At 47.5% G+C, this 18,381-nt stretch overlaps 1 long non-coding RNA gene across 1 annotated transcript in view; it reads right to left on the reverse strand.

The window, feature by feature from the left end:
* LOC127691322 (uncharacterized) overlaps nt 1-5,345 on the reverse strand; it is a 65,468-nt gene extending 60,123 nt beyond the window's left edge. Inside the window, exon 1 of the long non-coding RNA XR_007979239.1 lies at nt 5,252-5,345. This is a non-coding gene — a long non-coding RNA (uncharacterized LOC127691322). The remainder of the gene's footprint in view (nt 1-5,251) is intronic.
* Between the last annotated feature and the right edge of the window lie 13,036 nt (nt 5,346-18,381).

Here is an 18,381-nt window from a genome sequence, read left to right on the forward strand (position 1 = left end):
TTTTAAAGACTAAGAAACGCCCATCTTCCTATCTCTAGCCCAGACTCTCCTGAGTCCTATGCTCAACTACCATAGACAGTTGGAAACCACATCTTAAGTGGGATCCCTGAATCCCCCCACCAGGACAGTTCTTCCCTCAGCCTTCCCCATGCCTGTTCCCCGTGTGCTGCTCCACTCTTCCCTCAAAAGCCACCCTCACAGAAAATGCAACCAGCAAGCCTCATTTCTCAGCATCCACCACCAACTTACTACAGTCATCTAGACTTTCACCAACATCATGTTGCCTCGTTTACTCCAGGGGTCCCTCTATGCTTCAACATTTGCCCCCCAAAACCCATTCACAATACAACAACAAAATGAGATGCTTCAAATTCAGTCAGATCCAGAGCATCTATCTGTGTGACCCAGGTAGGGAGAAGCAGCACTATAAAAAAGAACAGACTGGATCTGGTGTGGTAATGCAGTCCTGGAATCCCAGCACTCAGAAGGTAGAGGCAGGCTAGTTTCTGGGAGTTCCAGGACAGCCAGACCCTGTCTAACAAAGAAAGGAAAGAAAGAAAGAAAGAAAGAAAGAAAGAAAGAAAGAAAGAAAGAAAGAAAGAAAGAAAGAAAGAAAGAAAGAAGAGAAAGAAAGAAAGAAAGAAAGAAAGAAAGAAAGAAAGGTAGAAAGAAAGGTAGAAAGAAAGAAAGAAAGAAAGAAAGAAAGAAAGAAAGAAAGAAAGAAAGAAAGAAAGAAAGAAAGAAGAAAGAAAGAAAGGAAGGAAGGAAGGAAGGAAGGAAGGAAGGAAGGGAAGGAAGGAAGGAAGGAAGAAAGAAAGAAAGAAAGAAAGAAAGAAAGAAAGAAAGAAAGAAAAGAAAGAAAGAAAGAGAGGAAGGAAGGAAGGAAGAAAGAGAGGAAGGAAGGAAGGAAGAGAGAAAGAAAGAAAGAAAGAAAGAAAGAAAGAAAGAAAGAAAGAAAGAAAGAAAGAAAGAAACAAAGAAACAAAGAAAGAAAGCAGAAAAGGAGAGAGGGAGGGGGTGGAAAAGAAAAAAGAAATGAAAAAAGAATGTTCAAAGAAAGAACAGAGCCTCCACAATCCACAAAGCTGGGCTAAAAGAGCAAAAAGTACCAAGAAAAAAGATGGACCACACACCAAAATGATGCCAAGCTGAACACTGCCCCTGGCAAGGAAGGGAAAACAGACAACCTATCCAGAAGTCAGTCAGGCGGCCTAGGAGGAAAGAGTGGGTGGCAAACCACACAAACCTCACACAGTTGTGAGTTTCAGTGCAGCATTCCTCCAGCACATGGGTCAGCAGTGGTGCAGAATCCCATCGTGTCATTTCCTATGACTACCAGGACAGTGGCCAGCCACCATCTTCAGAGCAATCCTATATCATATTGAGAAACTAAGCTACCTTGAGAGGCAGTTGTAAAGAGCAGGAGGGGTAGACACAAACCAGCCGGAAATTACAGACGGCAGGAGCCCCTGCTCATGTAGAGCAGTGTATATCCCTGTGCTCTGTGGCTGGGAACACAGCTTGTCAACTGAGGTTAACAGGACTTGGTAGGCTTGATCCTGAGGCCAGTGGAAGAATCAGTCTCTGGAGTCAGCCATCTGCCATTCAGTGATGCAGAGTTCAGAACTCTGGAGAACATCCCCTCCTTTCATAGGGGAGACTATGTGTGTGTCATGAAAACACAAAGACATGTCCTTCTATACAGATCACAGTACTGGGGCTACTTCCACTTGGGAAACAGCCTCTAAGTAAGATATTAGTCACCCCTCAAGAACAATGAACTTAGGAATATCCAGAGTATAAGAGAACCAGTCCAGCTCACAGGCTAAAGCTAAGTGTGGCCTGCAGGTGCCCCTATTATACAAAGACGTATGGATAATAAACAGGTCTGGTAGGTATCACATTTGTCCAAGATGAGCTCAACACCAGCATAAACCACGAGAAGGAATCTGCAAATTCAACTGACTCGCCACAACCCCTGTGCATGCAACTGACTGTTAGCCTCTAAGTTTTGTGGGACACAAAGAAGCTACTCCAAGAGTTGGGGGGAGTTTCCCCCTTTAATTCTGTATCCTCTGCCCCTCTTCCCACAGTACACATTCTCTTCCTCCCCCCCCCACACCCCCTAACAACTGCAAAAGCCAGGAGAACATTGTACAATATCTCTCAAGGCCCGAAAGTAAGAACTTCCAACCAAGATTGCTGCCTCCAGCAAAGCTATTCTTGAAAACAGATGGATAAGGCTGAAGAGATGGCTCAGTGGTTAAGAGCACCCGCTGCTCTTCCAGAAGTTCTGAGTTCAATTCCCAGCAACCACGTGGCAACTCACAACCATCTGTAGTGGGATTTGATGCCCTCTTCTGGTGTTCCTGAAGACAGCTACAGTATATTCATATACCTTAAGTACATTAAATAAACAAACAGAAAGGAAGAAAGGAAGGAAGGAAGGAAGGAAGGAAGGAAGGAAGGAAGGAAGGAAGGAAGAAAGGAAGAAAAGAAGAAAGGAAGAAAAGAAGAAAGGAAGAAAGGAAGAAAGGAAGAAAGGAAGAAAGAAAGAAAGAAAGAAAGAAAGAAAGAAAGAAAGAAAGAAAGAAAGAAAGAAAGAAAGAAAGAAAGAAAGAAAGAAAGAAAATGGACAGATAAATAATGACGTTGCAGGACAAGTCCAGACTGAGGCAGTCCATACCCACCAAGCCAGCACTGCAGAGGATGCTTAAACGAAGACTACACCCTGAGGAGGAATACAGACAGGCTCAACCACAAGAACACAACAAAGAGTCGGCTCGATAACAGGAAGAGCAGAACAAAGGAACGAACCTACTATGTCAAACCTGACACTAGTGGAGAAGAAAAGAGGGAATACTAACTAATCCAACCACCAGAAAAACAACCCAGAAAAATCACCAGGGTTAGGTAGCAGGAACCAAAGCCAGATATCCACAGTGTGTGTCCCAAATCATAAATGCAAATTAAATAAAACCAAAGAAGGACAACATCTGCGGCCAGCAACTAGCAAAATGGCAGTGATAGGCATGCTGCCGCCACACTCGCCAGGCCTGTCCACACTGGTTGCTTGTCCTCTCTCACCTGGAGGCCCTGTGCTCACACTCAGCCAGGCTTCCTTTTGTTACCACAGAAAGCCACTGTGATAAACTAAAGTCGGCCAATCTTCAAGTCAGAGGACCCAGGTGACAACCACATCACTGTCACCAACATGATGAGTGGTGTTGGGTAAACCCCGTGGCTGTCAGCTTCCTTCCTGCAAGATTTCAGACTGTTCAGAATCCCTTCACTCAGAGTTCAGTGTCGCTGGGATGGTAGTGATTTTGTGAACTCCCTCACAGAGGAATATGTTCCCTGCAAAGAGACCTGGGAAGGAGCTGAGAATATTCCCAGGCGTATCCAGTGGTAAAATTCAGATCGAGTGGCAGGTTGGGTGCTTTCCTTAGGTCAATGGGATAGGACACTCCCAGCACACAGTTGGCAATCTGACTATACACGAAACCTGTTTCACTCTAGACTCTAGGCCTACTAGGAGCCTCAGGCCCTACCTACTCAGCAGAGCAGTGCCTGCATCCCCTAAGTATGACTCTCCCCTCTATCAAAAGTCAAGACTCCAGGCCATAGGTACTTTATTCACTTAGGTGTCTCTACACATGCACACACACACACACACACACACACACAGGTGGGGGGAGTATTGAGGGCAAGAAAGGGCCAGGAGAAAAATCAGCCCTGACAACCTAATAAATGTCAATTTCCGAGGGGGGCTGAGTGGAAGATGAATCCTTAGGACTTTAATTGGAGACACGATGCTTCTCCTTTGCCACAGCCCCGCCTCCCGCAGATCCCTCTACAGATAGTAGGTCCCTTGCCTGTCTCTAATTGAGGGTAGGTCTCTGCATGCTAGGATTTGTTTCTGGGCTGTCAAGATGCTGGCAGGAGGGGCTAATAGGGCACCCCAAAAGTAAGAAGCCGGACGGGCTGATCGGCCTCACAAAGAGCACTTTGAGAAGAGGCGTGTTCCCTCCTGACTGGGGATACTTACTCCAGACCAGGCAGCAAGTCTTCCTGGTGTGTTAATGGCTCCTAACCAGGGCAGGATGGGATGAGCATCTTAAAGAGACATCTCCTTTTATTCACTGCTGGGGGCGGATTCCCAGAGCCCCGCGGACAGTAAGCAAGTGCTCTACTACTGAGCCACACCCCCTGGCCCTTAGATACCTCTCTTGATGAACACTGATATCATTTCAAATTTTTTTGTCTGTTGCAAACATCGCTACAACAAAGAGCTGTAAAGAGATCCACAGCACTTATGCAAATATATTTATAAGATGTAGGCCCAAAAGTGGAATTGCTAGGTCTGAAGAGCTATGTATTTAAAACACTGATAGCCATTGCCAAATTATTCTGCCGACGCTCCGCACACTTCTCTTCCCACGAGAAAGATGAGGATGCCCATTCCCTCACAGTCTCACCATTACAGGGGTTATCAACTTTCTGGCCTGTTGCCAATCTGAGAGGTGAGAAAATTGTTTACCACGGTGTAATTTTAACTTACATTTCTCTTATTCTAAATGAGGTGCTGAGTAGCCCTGTGCATTTAAGAGCCATTTGTGTTTGCTAACATCAGACATACTTTGCTAGCTGTTCATCTCCTTTAGTCTTCATAACGTCCCTCTGAGATGTGTGAGGCAAATAGTCATAATATCTGCATTTTAAAGTGACAAAGCAAAAGCTCAAAGCACCTAAGTCTCCGACTCAAAGTTACAGGTTGATGAGGCAGATCCAAAACACCTTGGAGGGGTCCCCCTTCCCCTGGGCGAATAGTTTTCTTTTTTTCATTGTATTTCTTTTGGATCAACACACACACACACACACACGAAAGACATCAGGATGTGTTAGCAAAGCAATCGAGGGACCAGGAGTCCGGCTTCTGGTGTGGTGAGTTACTGACTGTGTTTCTGAGCAATTCCCTTGACTCTCGAGGTGGACCTTCCATATCTGTAAAACCAAGACTTGAGCTAAATCACCAAAGCCCCTTCTAGGAAATGTTTATAGTGGGCAGAACTCCATGAATTTTTTATTATTATTTCTTTTCAAGGAGAGGAAGTAAACATCCTAAGATGAGAACTTTCAAATCATAACCATCTGCATGAACCTAGTTTAATCAAAGGTGGAGAGTGAATGAGCAGGAGCGGGAGGGGAAAGGCTTCAGGAAGAGTTGGGAAGAAGGGGGCGCCAGACAGACCTGAGTGTCCATTGAAGAATTTGCAGCCGATTGATGTTCGGTCGAGGGCTTAAAGTTGGCCACGGAGGAAATCAGGCCAAAGTGGAAATATTTGCACCACACCACAGCACTGAGGAAGTGCTGCAAATGATAGCATCCCATCTCACTTGCCCAGAGCTACTGCCTGAAGGGAAGCTAATAATAATAATAATAATAATAATAATAATAATAATAATAATAAATAATCAACAGCAGCACCAAGGTGTTGACAAGCAGCAGGGAGGGGAGGAGAATGAAACATTCTCCCAGACAACATTGTCATGCTTTGAGAAGAGCTATTGAGGGGCTGACTGAGATGGCTCAGCAGTTAAGGGCACTGACTGCTAGTCCTGAGGTCCTGAGTTCAAATCCCAGCAACCACATGGTGGCTTACAACCATCTATATGACTGTAATATTGATCTGATGCCCTCTTCTGGTCTGTCTGAAGACAGCTACAGTGTGCTTAACAAATAATGGGCTCGAACGAGTGGGACCAAAGCAAGAAGGGGAAAATAAAAAAGTATTAACTAGCTATCAATGATTATCTCTGTGAGGAAGAGCGTGGACCCTAGTGCAAACTGCAGTGTTCCTATCTCTGCTCCCCCATATACTAGCTGTGTGACCTCGAGTAAGTTAAGGCTGCACCTAAGGTTCTCCATCTGAAAAATGTAACTCTCTTGGTAGGGAGTAGAGATGAATGAGTTAGGACTGCAGACGTGTTAGAACGGAGCAGAGTGGTAGCTACAGCTACACTGAACTGAGATCCCCAGGCATGAGGCTCCTGGTCCACCGGTAACCATGGGGCCTTGGACAATTATCTTCTCTCCTCTACCCCTGGTTCTATTTCTATAAACAAGGGGTTGGATCCAACCAGCCTTCTCCTTCTGGTCCTTTGATCTATCATGGAGGCTCTGCTCACGATGAGCTCCACTCTCATTAAAATGTCCTCCCCAGACTACCCACTGTCTTTCCCACAGCAGACCACAATGTCCTCTTCCCCTTCTTTCTCTGAAGGGGCCTCCCCTGTGGCTTGGTGACCTTCCTTTCCCCACTGTACCCAAAGAACATTCTAGAATGACCAAGCATGGGTCACTTAGCCTACAGTGCTATTTTTTTTTTTCTTCCTCTAGCTTAGCGGTGTTTCTTTGGCATCATTCCTAGAAATCTGTGATGTTCAAGTAGTTGGACCTCCTTCCTCTGGGTCTCAGCACCCCAGAGCTACATCCTCCATCTGCCCGACTGCATCACACCACACTGTGGGGAGCTGACAACTTCCCCAACTAAACTCTCTGGGCAGTTCTATGTGGTTTTCTTCTGTGCCCTTTCACCTAGCTAGAGAAGGTCCCCAACAGAAGAGTATCAAGAGAATCTTTGCATTGTGTGAAAACAGCCAAAAGCTACCCTGCCTGTCCTCACACTAGAACACATCTCAGCCTGGTGATTTCCCCCAGAGCTGAAAATGTTAGTGTGGAAAAAGAGAGCAGACCCCCAGATTCAGACCTGGAAAGGGCATTCCAACCTGTTGGGCTGCCTGCAGGCCATATAGTGTGCTCGAACTTCCCAGCTTTTGTGAGCTGTCACCCATGCTGGAGAAGGCCTTGAACAAAGGTGTCTTTGAGTCATTTCTGCCCCTGTAAGTTACCCTTCACTACACTCCTACAAGTAACCCCAATAAAACCCACTGATTCACCAAGTTTGACTTTGATGGTATCCATAATTAGTCTCCCTCTTGGGCTCCCTCCGTGGGGTGCATAGACACATGCGTTGCATCACTCCGGGAAACGTTTTTGTCACACAACAGGGAACAAGCCATATGAGTGAGCTAGTACTCCATTCTCTGGTGCGACAGCTAATCTGAGCTGTTACACTGATTGGATTGAGAACCACATGCATTAGTAGACTACATGCCCACGAATGTGTCTGTGGCGGTGTTTCTAAAGGTGACCAGGTCACCAGGATCCTGACCTAACGAAGGGCTTCATCAGTCACGTGACAGATTCATAAGCTGCAGCATTATTGGAGATAGTCAAAAGCAGATGGCGTGTGGCTGGAGAAGGCGTGTCACTGGGTTGTGTCCTTGGGGCTGTATCTTATCCTGACCCCTTCTCATATTCCCTGTCCGGTCACCAAGAGGTGAACAAGCAATGCTGCCTTAGTGTTCGGTCTCAGCACAGGGCCAAAAGCACAGAGCCCAGTGGCTGTGGCCTGAACGTTCTGCAAGCGTGAGCCAAAACAAATCTTTCCCGCCTTTCACCTGGTGTATTCTGGTCACAGCTAGCAAAAGTCATTAATACATCCAGGAACTGGCTGGACTGAAGCTTGCCAGCTACTCTGTCACCCTGCCTGCCCAGGAAGATGCCATCTATGTCTTCTCTTCCACTGGACCCCGAAAGCTCGCTGATTCTTGGGAGCTGAGTGAAGAATGAAACTGCAGGGAGCAGGAGGCTTCAGGTGACGTGAGCCTCTAGCATGGAGTGCGGCTCTCCTCCTCAGGACCTTCTCCCAGGGGGCTTCTGGCCTTCCCTTCATCCCAGCACTTTCAGTCACAGGCTGATCACAGCCAAACCCCGACAGAAATTCGGCCCCTCCCCCCAGCACCCCCTCCCCACACCGTGGTTGCTTGCTGCCCTCTGACTCCCATCCACCTCTAGTTATGTTTGGTTCTTGTCCTTCTTCCTCACGTAAGCTTCATGGGGCAGAGGTGTTCTCTGCCTTTGTTCGGTGTTCACTCCAGCAGAACCAAGACTACCATTTGATGTTCTGGTAATGTTTGATCAATATTTGTTGAATGGAGTAAAAAAAAAAAAAAAAAAAAAAAAAAAAAAAAAAAAAAAAAAAGCTTGTGCCTTCAACTCAAATACACACACACACACATATGTAAACTATTAAGATCAGATTTCTGGGTGCCACCTAATTCCTACTAAAGTGATCATAATTAGGGTGTCGGTTGATAATGAACTCCAGGCATGACCGCTTTATGGGGAGCATTTGCCTTTTATAAGGTAGGCTTTTAGGAAGAGTAAAATATTTTATGAGTCCACGGAGGGTAGCCATCGGGGATGAATTATATGGCAGAGGGATTTAGTGCCTTGAAGAAAGTCTGCACACAAGAGTCAGATCCCCAAACCACACAGCATCCAGCCTCAGTCCTCAGCTCTTCAACTCCTCTGGAAGACACATCTCGGTCCTCACTTCTGATGTCCCAGCATGCTCCCCTCCCCAGACTGGCTCCTCCATAGGTAAACTCATTTTGTCTCTGCTCAAAAGCTGCCATGATTACAAGTGGATCCTGTAGCTGGCATGCTGGGAAGCGTGGCTCTCTAAGGCAGGGCTCCTAGCCAGGCCGGGAGCAGCATGGTCCTCCCCCTAAAGCTCCTGATATTTCAGTTTGAAGTCACTAGGCCAGGGACCTCAAGGGTCAGGAGCCCCAACGCTGGCCCTGGACAGTAGACCCCACAGCAGGGGCCACCGTGATGGCAGGTGAAGTGACAGACCTTAGCAGGAGTGTCCAACCTTTAACACTGTGGCACGACACTGTCACCTACAAAGTTCATGCTGTAGAACTGCCCAATCAAGTAACAACAACCGCAACAAAAAGATGAAAAAGTCTCCCAGTGTTTTGGGATAAGTTTATGGCTTTGTATGCCGGGCTGCGTTCACAGCTCCTCTCTGACGCATCTGACCTTCCTAGCAGTGAAAGGAGCCAGTGAGTTTACCCTGGCAGAACAGGGCCCTGGGGTAACTGTCTCCCATCCTTTACCTTCATCAGCTCCAGTCCTGGCCAAGGCACTGACTTCAGAGGATCCAGAGGGGAGGACCTCTGAAAAATGGAGGGAGGACCTGCAGGTTGTCCCTCCTTATGAGAAAGACGTTCCCCTTAGTCTGATGGATGTGGAACTCCAACCTGATGGGAAATACTACCCTACCTGGGGGGCAATGTAAAGGGGACAGAATTTAGATACATACATACATACATACATACATACACACACACATACACACAGACACACAGACACACACACACACACACACACACACGCATGGGCACATATCTCCTAGAGGAGGAACTAGTGAGGTAGCAGGGTGTAGCCCTACCTCTAGCAGAGGCCTAAGGGAATTCACAGATCCCAGCAATGGCATGTCTAGGCATTCAGAAGATGTCTGCTTTCAGACACTACAGTGTGAGGACCATCTGCTATCCTGCCCAGTGTGAACATAACACCTCTTAACTACCAGGACACAAAATCATAGCTAGACGATATAGTATGAGGAATCCCTCACTATCTTGCCCTCTGTGGGAAGAACATCCCCTAAGCTACCACAATGCTGGATCATAGCTATCCACACTCTCAGTCTGGAGCAAAGAGTTTCATTTCACGTGGGCTCTATGGGAAGAGCTTCTGGGATTTCCTAGAGTTGGGGAAAGGGCTACAGATAGCACTGCTCCCTTCTGTAGGGGCAGGGCAATAGATACCAGGCCCCAAATTCAGGTGCTCAGTATTTAACCTTTAAGTACAGCCCCACTGTCAGATGGTCTCCATTGATCTCCCAGAGACTTTGCCAACTGGTCTGTTCTCCAATCAATTATTCTTCCAGCTCTTCACCCCTCCTCCTCAGACCATCATCCATCTCCCTGCTTGGACCAACAGGAAAGAGCAAGTTCTTAAAGGAGGTCAGAGCCTAAATCCCAGGCACCTGTCAGCTGCCAGAGGTGACAAAGCTCCCTCTGTCCTTGGGCTCCATCATGGCTCAACTATTCCTGAAGCTCTGGCCAGCAGAGCCAAGAACAGGTGAATTATCCAGGAACGGTGGGACATGCCTGTCACCACAGACAGAAGGGTTGTACATTTGAGGCCAGCTTGGAGGGAGAAACAAACGAAACCGGTGAGTGTAAGTTGTTTATGCCTTCTGTGAGTTTGTCCTGTTTGCTCTCCATTATTCTTCATGACGACTCATGGAGACTCGGACAACCCTGAGATCTGAGAACATTGGCATCAGCTGCTTTGGGAACCAAGGATGACTTGATACTGAATAAAGTAATGCAATTTCCACTCACCTTATTTAACCCCATTGGGTTGGTGGAAGCTACTACTCATAGCTGAGAGAGAAAAACACAAGGCTGAGTCTCTCCTCCCAGCCCACTGCTATCCCCTAGTGTTGTGTGAACCCTCCTCCCAGCCCACCTCTATCCCCTAGTATGGTGTGAACCCTCCTCCCAGCCCACCGCTATCCCCTAGTGTGGTGTGAACCCTCCTCCCAGCCCACCGCTATCCCCTAGTGTGGTGTGAACCCTCCTCCCAGCCCACCGCTATCCCCTAGTGTGGTGTGAACCCTCCTCCCAGCCCACCGCTATCCCCTATTGTGGTGCGAACCCTCCTCCCAGCCCACCGCTATCCCCTAGTGTGGTGTGAACCCAAAGTCCCCTTACCTCTTTCTCACAGTCCCTCTCAGTCACTATTTCTACAACATATCCATTTCTTCGTGATTCCTTCTGGCTTATAAAGACACTCTCTGTCAGGTACCCCATAACCACCACACTTGGCTGGGACCCAGAGCGTGCAGTAAGCAACCAGAGAATGGGACACCCACCCAATAAATGTGAGAACAGATATCTACACCAAGAAATACTCCAAATGGCATAGCTCCTGATGCCTAGATTCCTGAAAATAAAAAACCACAGCATAAACAGCCAAGACAAAATGTCTCCTCCAGAAGCCAGAAACACTATTGCAACAGGTCCTGAAAAAGAACAATTTGGCTGAAGCACAAGACAAACACTTCAAATAGCAATTATGGTTGTGTTAATAACCTTAAAGGGGATAGGAATACATTTCCTAATGAAAGCATGACCACAACTATAGTCACAATATAGTTGAATGAATAATGAAAACAATTCAAGATATAAATAAAGAAATACAATCACTAAAGAAAGCCCAAACTGAATTAGAACTGGAAATGAAAATCTCAGGATGTCAAACAAATCCTCAGAGGTAAGCCTCAGCAACAAATTAAAAGACATGGAAGAGAAAATTTCAGGTCCTGAAGACAAGGTAGAAGAAAGGGATATAGCTTAGTCAAAGAAAATATTAAATCTGAAAGAATCTGGGAAATCTATGGATGCTATGAATAGACCAAACCTACAAATGATAGATATAGAGAAAGGAGAAGAAACCCAGGTCAAAGGCTCAGAAGATATTTTTAACAAAATCATAGAAGAAAATATCTCCAATCTAAAGAAAGAGATGCCTATCAAAGTACAAGAGGCATATAGAACATCAAACAGACTGGACCGGACAGGAAACTCCTCCCTCCTCCCCACAACTTTTTTTTTTTTTTTTGGTGTTTTGGATTTGGTTTTTTCAAGACAGGGTTTTTCTGTATAGCCCTGGCTGTCCTGGAACTCACTCTGTAGACCAGGCTGGCCTCGAACTCAGAAATCCACCTGCCTCGCCTCCCAGAGTGCTGGGATTATAGGCGTGCACCACCACCACCCGGCCCCCCACAACGTTTCTTAACAAAACATCAATAGCACAGGCTCTAAGACCAGCAATTAATAGATGGAAGGGATATCATGAAGCTGAAAAGCTTCTGTATGGCAAAGGATACCATCATCCAGGCAAAGGAGCAGCCCACAGAAGAGGAAAAGATCTTTAACAATATACATCTAATAGAGAGTTAGCTTTTATTTATTTATTTATTTATTTATTTATTTATTTATTTATTTATTTATTTATTTTGGATTTGGTTTTTTCGAGACAGGGTTTCTCTGTGCAGCCCTGGCTGTCCTGGAACTCACTCTGTAGACCAGGCTGGCCTCGAACTCAGAAATCCGCCTGCCTCTGCCTCCCAAGTGCTAGGATTAAAGGCATGCACCACCACCGCCCGGCTAGTTGGATGTCACAGCGACAACAGGACCATGTTCTTAATTCACAAGATTAGCCCTCAGATCAGACAATCCAACCTCTCCAGCCACTTCGCAGCTTCAGGAGCTGTTCTATTTCCCAGAGGAAAGACTTCTGGGAGGCTGGGGGGGAGGGGGCAGGGGTGTCAGTGAGATGATGGCTTCAGTGTCCCAGAACCAACATTACAAAAAGAAAAAGCCAGATGTGATGGCCAGCATCTATAGTTCCAGGCAGGATGGGAGTCAGGGACAAGAGAAGCTGAGAGCCAGCTGGCCCCGAGTGGAGTACACGTCACGGCGTCACGGCGGCAGGAACGAGAAATCCTGTCTCAACAGCAAAGAGGCAGAAACAACTCCTGAAAGTCATCCTCCAATCTCCATGCTGTGGCGCATGCACCTCCCTCCCCAGCGTGCACACACAAATAAGAGTAAACGTAAGAGTAAGAAGGAGAAAGAAGAGAGGGGCAGAGAGAGAGAGAGAGAGAGAGAGAGAGAGAGAGAGAGAGAGAGAGAGAGAGAGGTAAGAAAGAGCCTCTGAGGCAGAGTCTTCTATATCAGCTGCTGCTCTCCAGTCTCCTGTAAATGACCCCCAGTCCCAGGTGCCTCTACAATCTCTCCCTCCCTACCTCCCTCCCTTCCTCCCTCCCTTCCTCCTTCCCCTCCTCCACCATCCCTCTCTCTCTCTCTCTCTCTCTCTCTCTCTCTCTTGTTCTCTGCCTGCCTGTATCTCTCTGTCTGTCTGCCCATCTGTCTGTCTGTCTTTGGTACACGCCCATTCTTCATGAGTCCACATTGTCCTCTACTCGTCCCACCCCAACTCACCTCCCACACAGCCTCTGCCTTCTCTCCTCCAAGCCTACACCACTCATCTGGAGTTGGTGATCACGTTAGTGGGAAATGGCCAGGTTATTGTGCCCTGTTTCAAATGGCCTGCAAAGAAGAGCTCCTTGGGGACTTCAGCACAGGGCAACCGGGGGGCGGGGGTCATTACCAGGGAAAACAGAACGGGACAATGTCCACAGGTACACCTAGCTTGCCTTTGGTACAGAGCAGTGAGGTGACCAGCAGGAAATGAACAGCCTGGGTCTTGGTTGTCCTTAATTAACACAAGCCTCACACACCCCGGGGCATTTGCTTAGGGACTTGCAGTGATGTTGCAAAGGGAAGAAATCCTTGCTCAGAGAATCCTTGTCCTTTTAGTAAAATAGAATATGGGAGCAGGAGTCCCCCATCTTTGTGGTGCTGTCCATGTAGAAAATCACAAACTCCCTGTGGATGTCCAAGGCCTCCACATTAGAGGCTCTGCTCTCTGCATCCAGCACAGGTTCTCAAAAAAAGTAAATGTGGCTGAGAGAGATGGGGAGGCCCATGAGGCCTCTGTTTCCTTCGGTGGGAAGTGAGGCTGCAAGCCAGAGGGTTGCTAAGGCCCCTTCAAACTCAGGCATCCTGTCCCTTGCATTCTCAGCCCCAGGGGCCTCCAGAGAGCTCTAACCTGAGTAGGCATGAAGTAAGGAAAAGAGAGGAGTCTGGGGAAAACCGTGGGCACCTGAGGGGAAACATAGCCACGCCTGGGGTACATCTGTGCCCCCTACAACTCCAGAGCATGGAAGTCGAGCCCTGGCTCCAGAGACAGGCCATGGCCATCCTCGCCTTCATCACCTCCCGGCAGCCTCCTTTAGTCTGAGGCATTGGACACTCTAAACATTTCACAGGAGGACATTTTAAGAAGCTGGGAGAGTACATGCTAGCCCTGTGTCCAGACACACACACACACACACACACACACACACACACACGGTGGTCCACTAGGCAAGATAAGCATAAGTTCCTGACAGGCAGGAATGAGGGATGAGGAGTTTCTAGACGGCCAGCCTCCAGAGCACCATCACTGTATATTGTTGAACCATTGAGAAGTGCCTGTGTTTCTCCACCTCAAGAAAAAGCTGACATGTATTTGCCCTTTCAATCAGAGTTGAGAGCATGCTTACAGTTCTAGGAAGCTCAGGCAGGAAGAGGGTGAACCTGAGCTACAAGGTAAGATCTAAGACTGTGATGAGAGAAAAAGAAAGGGGTTGAGGGGACACAAAAAGAGAAAAGAAGAAAGAGGGCAAGGCGAGGAAGAATTAAGGAGGAAGAGGAAAGAAGAGAAACTATTGTGTTAAGTGTTTTCTGTGTGCCTTATCTTTTTATTTCTATCCATCCAGCCATTCTTTTATTTAGAGACACATTCTCACTAGGTAGTCCAGGCTAGCCTCAAACTAACAACCCTGACCCGCCCCCCGCCCCCACCCGGCCTCCCCTGTGTTGGGATTGTGGGCCTGCTCACCAGACTCGGCTTCCAAGCAGTGTCTAAGCTTTATGTGCCTCCTCCTCAACTTCCTCGTTCATCTCCCCCAGTTCCTCTCTCTGGCCTCAGGGCAGTGGTCCCAGGATCTGCACAGACCACACCAGTTGGCAAGTGGCACTAGCCGGGGCCACCTGGTGCTTCTTCCCAGAGGCTAGCTCCCTTGCCCCAAAGTGCCCACTGCCTGGTGCGAGTGGATGCTGTGTGCATGAAAGGGGTGCTTCCATGAGGCTGCCTAGCCTCCAGTTTCACTTCCAGCCAAGTTCTTCTAACCTATGCAGCTGCCTGGCGGCACCATTCCTACACATAATAGATCATGTGAGCACCAGATTCACCCACAGGACTCTGCCCTCCTCTGCTGAGTTCAGAATAGCCATATAAGGGACAGTGTGACAAGGTTTCCTGCCCCCTGGAACAGAGCCAGCAGGGCATGGGCCTCCTTTTGTTTGTATAATAGTGCACATATTTTCACATTTCTCCTTAGAGGAATGTCCTCTCTGCCAACGTTAATGACTCCATGATAATCAAAGACCCTACGAGTCTGGGCAGCAAGAATGTGTTCTATGTCTCAGCAAAAGGTAGAATGCTGTGGCGTTCAGGACAGCCCGAAAGGCTGTGAGAAAGAACGTTGAAAACATGAGTTCAAAAAAATATATCATTTCTCAACCATGCAAAATATAAATTGTATAAGGAGCTTCACCGATCTAAAGGAACAGGGGATGCAGATTCATGAGAAAATCAAAAGGAAACCTGAGGTAATGACTGAATTGCTATGTAAAATAAAACGCCAGGCTTTTGACCTCTAAGAGATGAGCTAGCCAGATAATTTTTAGAATAACAAAAGAGAACTGCTTAGAGAACTTAGAGCAATTTGGAAAGCTGTCTTGAGCAGAACTTAGGCTGCCAGCTTGGACCCATAATTTGACTTCAAGTCATAGTTTTACGGGGCTCAAACACCCCTTCTCCGAGAACCTCTCTCCAAGCTGAGGCGGTCCTCCGCACTCCCCCTCCTGGTGTGCAAAGGAAAGGCCGCTGGCAATGCGTTCCTGGCCTCTCCTGACCTCTCTTCCTCCTTTCTTTGCTCTCTAGAACCCTTCTGTCTCTCCCCCAGGCAAATCCTTCCACCCCTACAAAGCCCAAGACCAGGGGGAGGCTGCTTGCCTATGGCCCAGTGACCCTATTAATAAGATAAGCACTACTTGCCTGCCGTTTTGAGGGCCAAATAAGACTGTGGTGGACACCAGAGCTCAGCAGGTGCCAGGCACTGTCCTAGGAGCTACGCTTTCTTTCATTCCTTTTATCTTTGCCACAAACTTCAAAGAGGTGACGTGTTACCCCTCTCCTTTTCCACCAGCAAAAACTGATGCAGGTGCCAAAGATACAGCTGCTGTTGAGCAGAGGTAGAACTTGAACCCAGGGAGTCAAGTTGTGGCCTGCGTGCCCAGCTCACACCATGGAGCTGTCCCAAGCACTCCACAAAAATGGAAGTGTTGTGAACATTCTGCATACCACTGCCTTCACCCTACCAACCATGGCCACTGCCTGGAGTGCCAGGCAGTAGAGGACCAAAGCCAAGCAATGATGTACAGCCTCCTGCCAGGGAGAAGCCAGCCTAACACCTAATCAGATCAGACACCCCTCCCAGGATTCCTCCACCTCCTCCTCTGAGCTCGCTATCTCCCCAGCCCTGCCCTGCCTGAGGTTCTGCAGCTGCCCCAGTTGATTTTATAAATGGCCCTTGCAGGAGGTGGGCACCTTGGTTAATTGAATCAACGCCCAGAAGGCAAGAGGCAGGAGGCTGGTTAGCATCAAGACTGAAAAGTGGTGGCGGCAGCAGCCTGAGGAGAGTCCCCAGGGAAGGCTGAGTAAGCCAGAGAGGTTCATGCAGAGAGGGCCTTTCCAGATGCTGAGAGTTGCGGTGGAACCTCCCAGGGGGGCTGGGCATCCCCACTGTAAGCGTGGGGCAGGTTTACCCAGATCAGCCAACACACACACACAGTTTATACACTCTAAAGAAAGTAGAAACAAAGAAGAATGGGAAAGTCAGGAAAGAAAGAGTGACACAGCATTCGGCAGTAGTGAATTTGGGTACACACCTCCAAGCTGGGGACCTGAACTCCTTCCTATCTGCACTGACGTCACTGAATGGTGCAGTTGTGTGACACACAATGGCGTCTCAGTCGATGGCAAGCTGTATATAAAGCCTGTAAGATTAAAGCTGATGAAAAAAATCCCTCTTCCCCGGTATGTTTATGGTTCCTCTTCTTGGGTGTTTATATACACAAATACCATTGTGTTACCAACACACGCAGTATTTCACATACAACAAAGCTCTACATGTTTGTATCCTAGGTGAAACAGGCTATGCCATACGTATCTATAACATATATATTATAGATATATTGTGATTGCATAGAATATATATAAATTATACATATGTAGGTTATATTCTATATAGCAAATAGTATAAATTATATTTATACACAGACATATATAAGCATATATACAAACATACAAACATACCATGTATCCTCAGTATGCAGTTATATATCACGCAGGTGTAAAAATTCAGCGGTGCAAGATAACCTACAGAATCAACTGACCTGGGCCCACAGGGCCCACAGAAACTAACCTGGGCCCACAGAGGCTCACAGAAACTAAACCACATCCAGGGAGTACACATGGGACTGACCTGGGCCCTCTACACATGTTACAGTTGTGTGGAGTGGTCTTCAAGTGGGACTCCTAACAGCAGGAGCAGGGGCTGTCTCTGACTCAGTTGCCTGACTTTGGGACCCTTTCCTTCTATTGGGCTACCTTGTCTAGCCTCAATAAAAGAGGATGTGCCTAGTCTTACTGCAACTTGATCTGCCAGGGCTGATTGATGGAGGTCCCCTTTTCTGAAGAGAAACAGAAGAGAAGTAAATGGGGATTGGCAGGAAGGACAGGGAGGAGAGGAAGGAGGGTAAACTGTGGTCAGGATGTAAAGTGAAGAAATAATTAGGGCTGGAGAGATGGTTCAGTGGTTAAGAGCATTGAGTGTTCTTCCAAAGGTCCTGAGTTCAAATCCAGGCAACCACATGGTGGCTTGCAACCATCCCTAACGAGATCTGACACCCTCTTCTGGTGTCTAAAGACAGCTACAGTGTACTTACATGTAATAAATAAATCTTTAAAGAAAACGAGAAATACAAAATAAGATAATTAATAAAAGAAAATTCAGTGCTGACAATGCGTAGTGACAAATTTCTCAGAGCATGTCCATTCATTAGGCAACCTACCAGTTCAGTTAGAAGATTAAGTCAGTGTATGGGAGTCCTAGACACAACTAAGGTTCTCATAGTATCAACAGGGAGCAAGCAGCTTGCCTGAGACCAGAGAACCTCTCTGGGTGGTAGGGTCTTTGTAAATCCTTTGCTCTGCCCCACAATGGCAGGTCTGTTTCCTTCCTTACCTTCCTACCCTGGCCGCCTGGGTGGCTCAGCTCCTCTTGGAGGAGGCCTTGCCTCCATGGGTTTTCTCAAGCTGCTTCTCTCCCTGATCCATCAGCGGTCACCTCTGCTGCTCCCCACTGCTAGCTCCTTTGAGTTGGGGTTGGGGAACCTTCCAGATTCCCAGCTTCTGAATGAGGGGAACATACAAGTGGAAGTTGCTCTGTAGTATTACTGAATGAATGGAGCACCATCACGGTGACACAGACACAGCTAAAGCTAGCTAAGAGGCCCTCAGAGCTCCTGCAGAATGGGACACACCCACTGGCTCGTTTCCTCTGAGGGCGCTCAAAGCCTAGTCAGCATTTCCCCAACAGCCCTCTAAAGACTTTCATTGCCCCTCCCAGCTTCCCCAAATGCTCTGCTTCCGCAGCT

This window comes from Apodemus sylvaticus, chromosome 8, assembly GCF_947179515.1.
Source record: "Apodemus sylvaticus chromosome 8, mApoSyl1.1, whole genome shotgun sequence".
NCBI classification, from domain to species: domain Eukaryota; kingdom Metazoa; phylum Chordata; class Mammalia; order Rodentia; family Muridae; genus Apodemus; species Apodemus sylvaticus.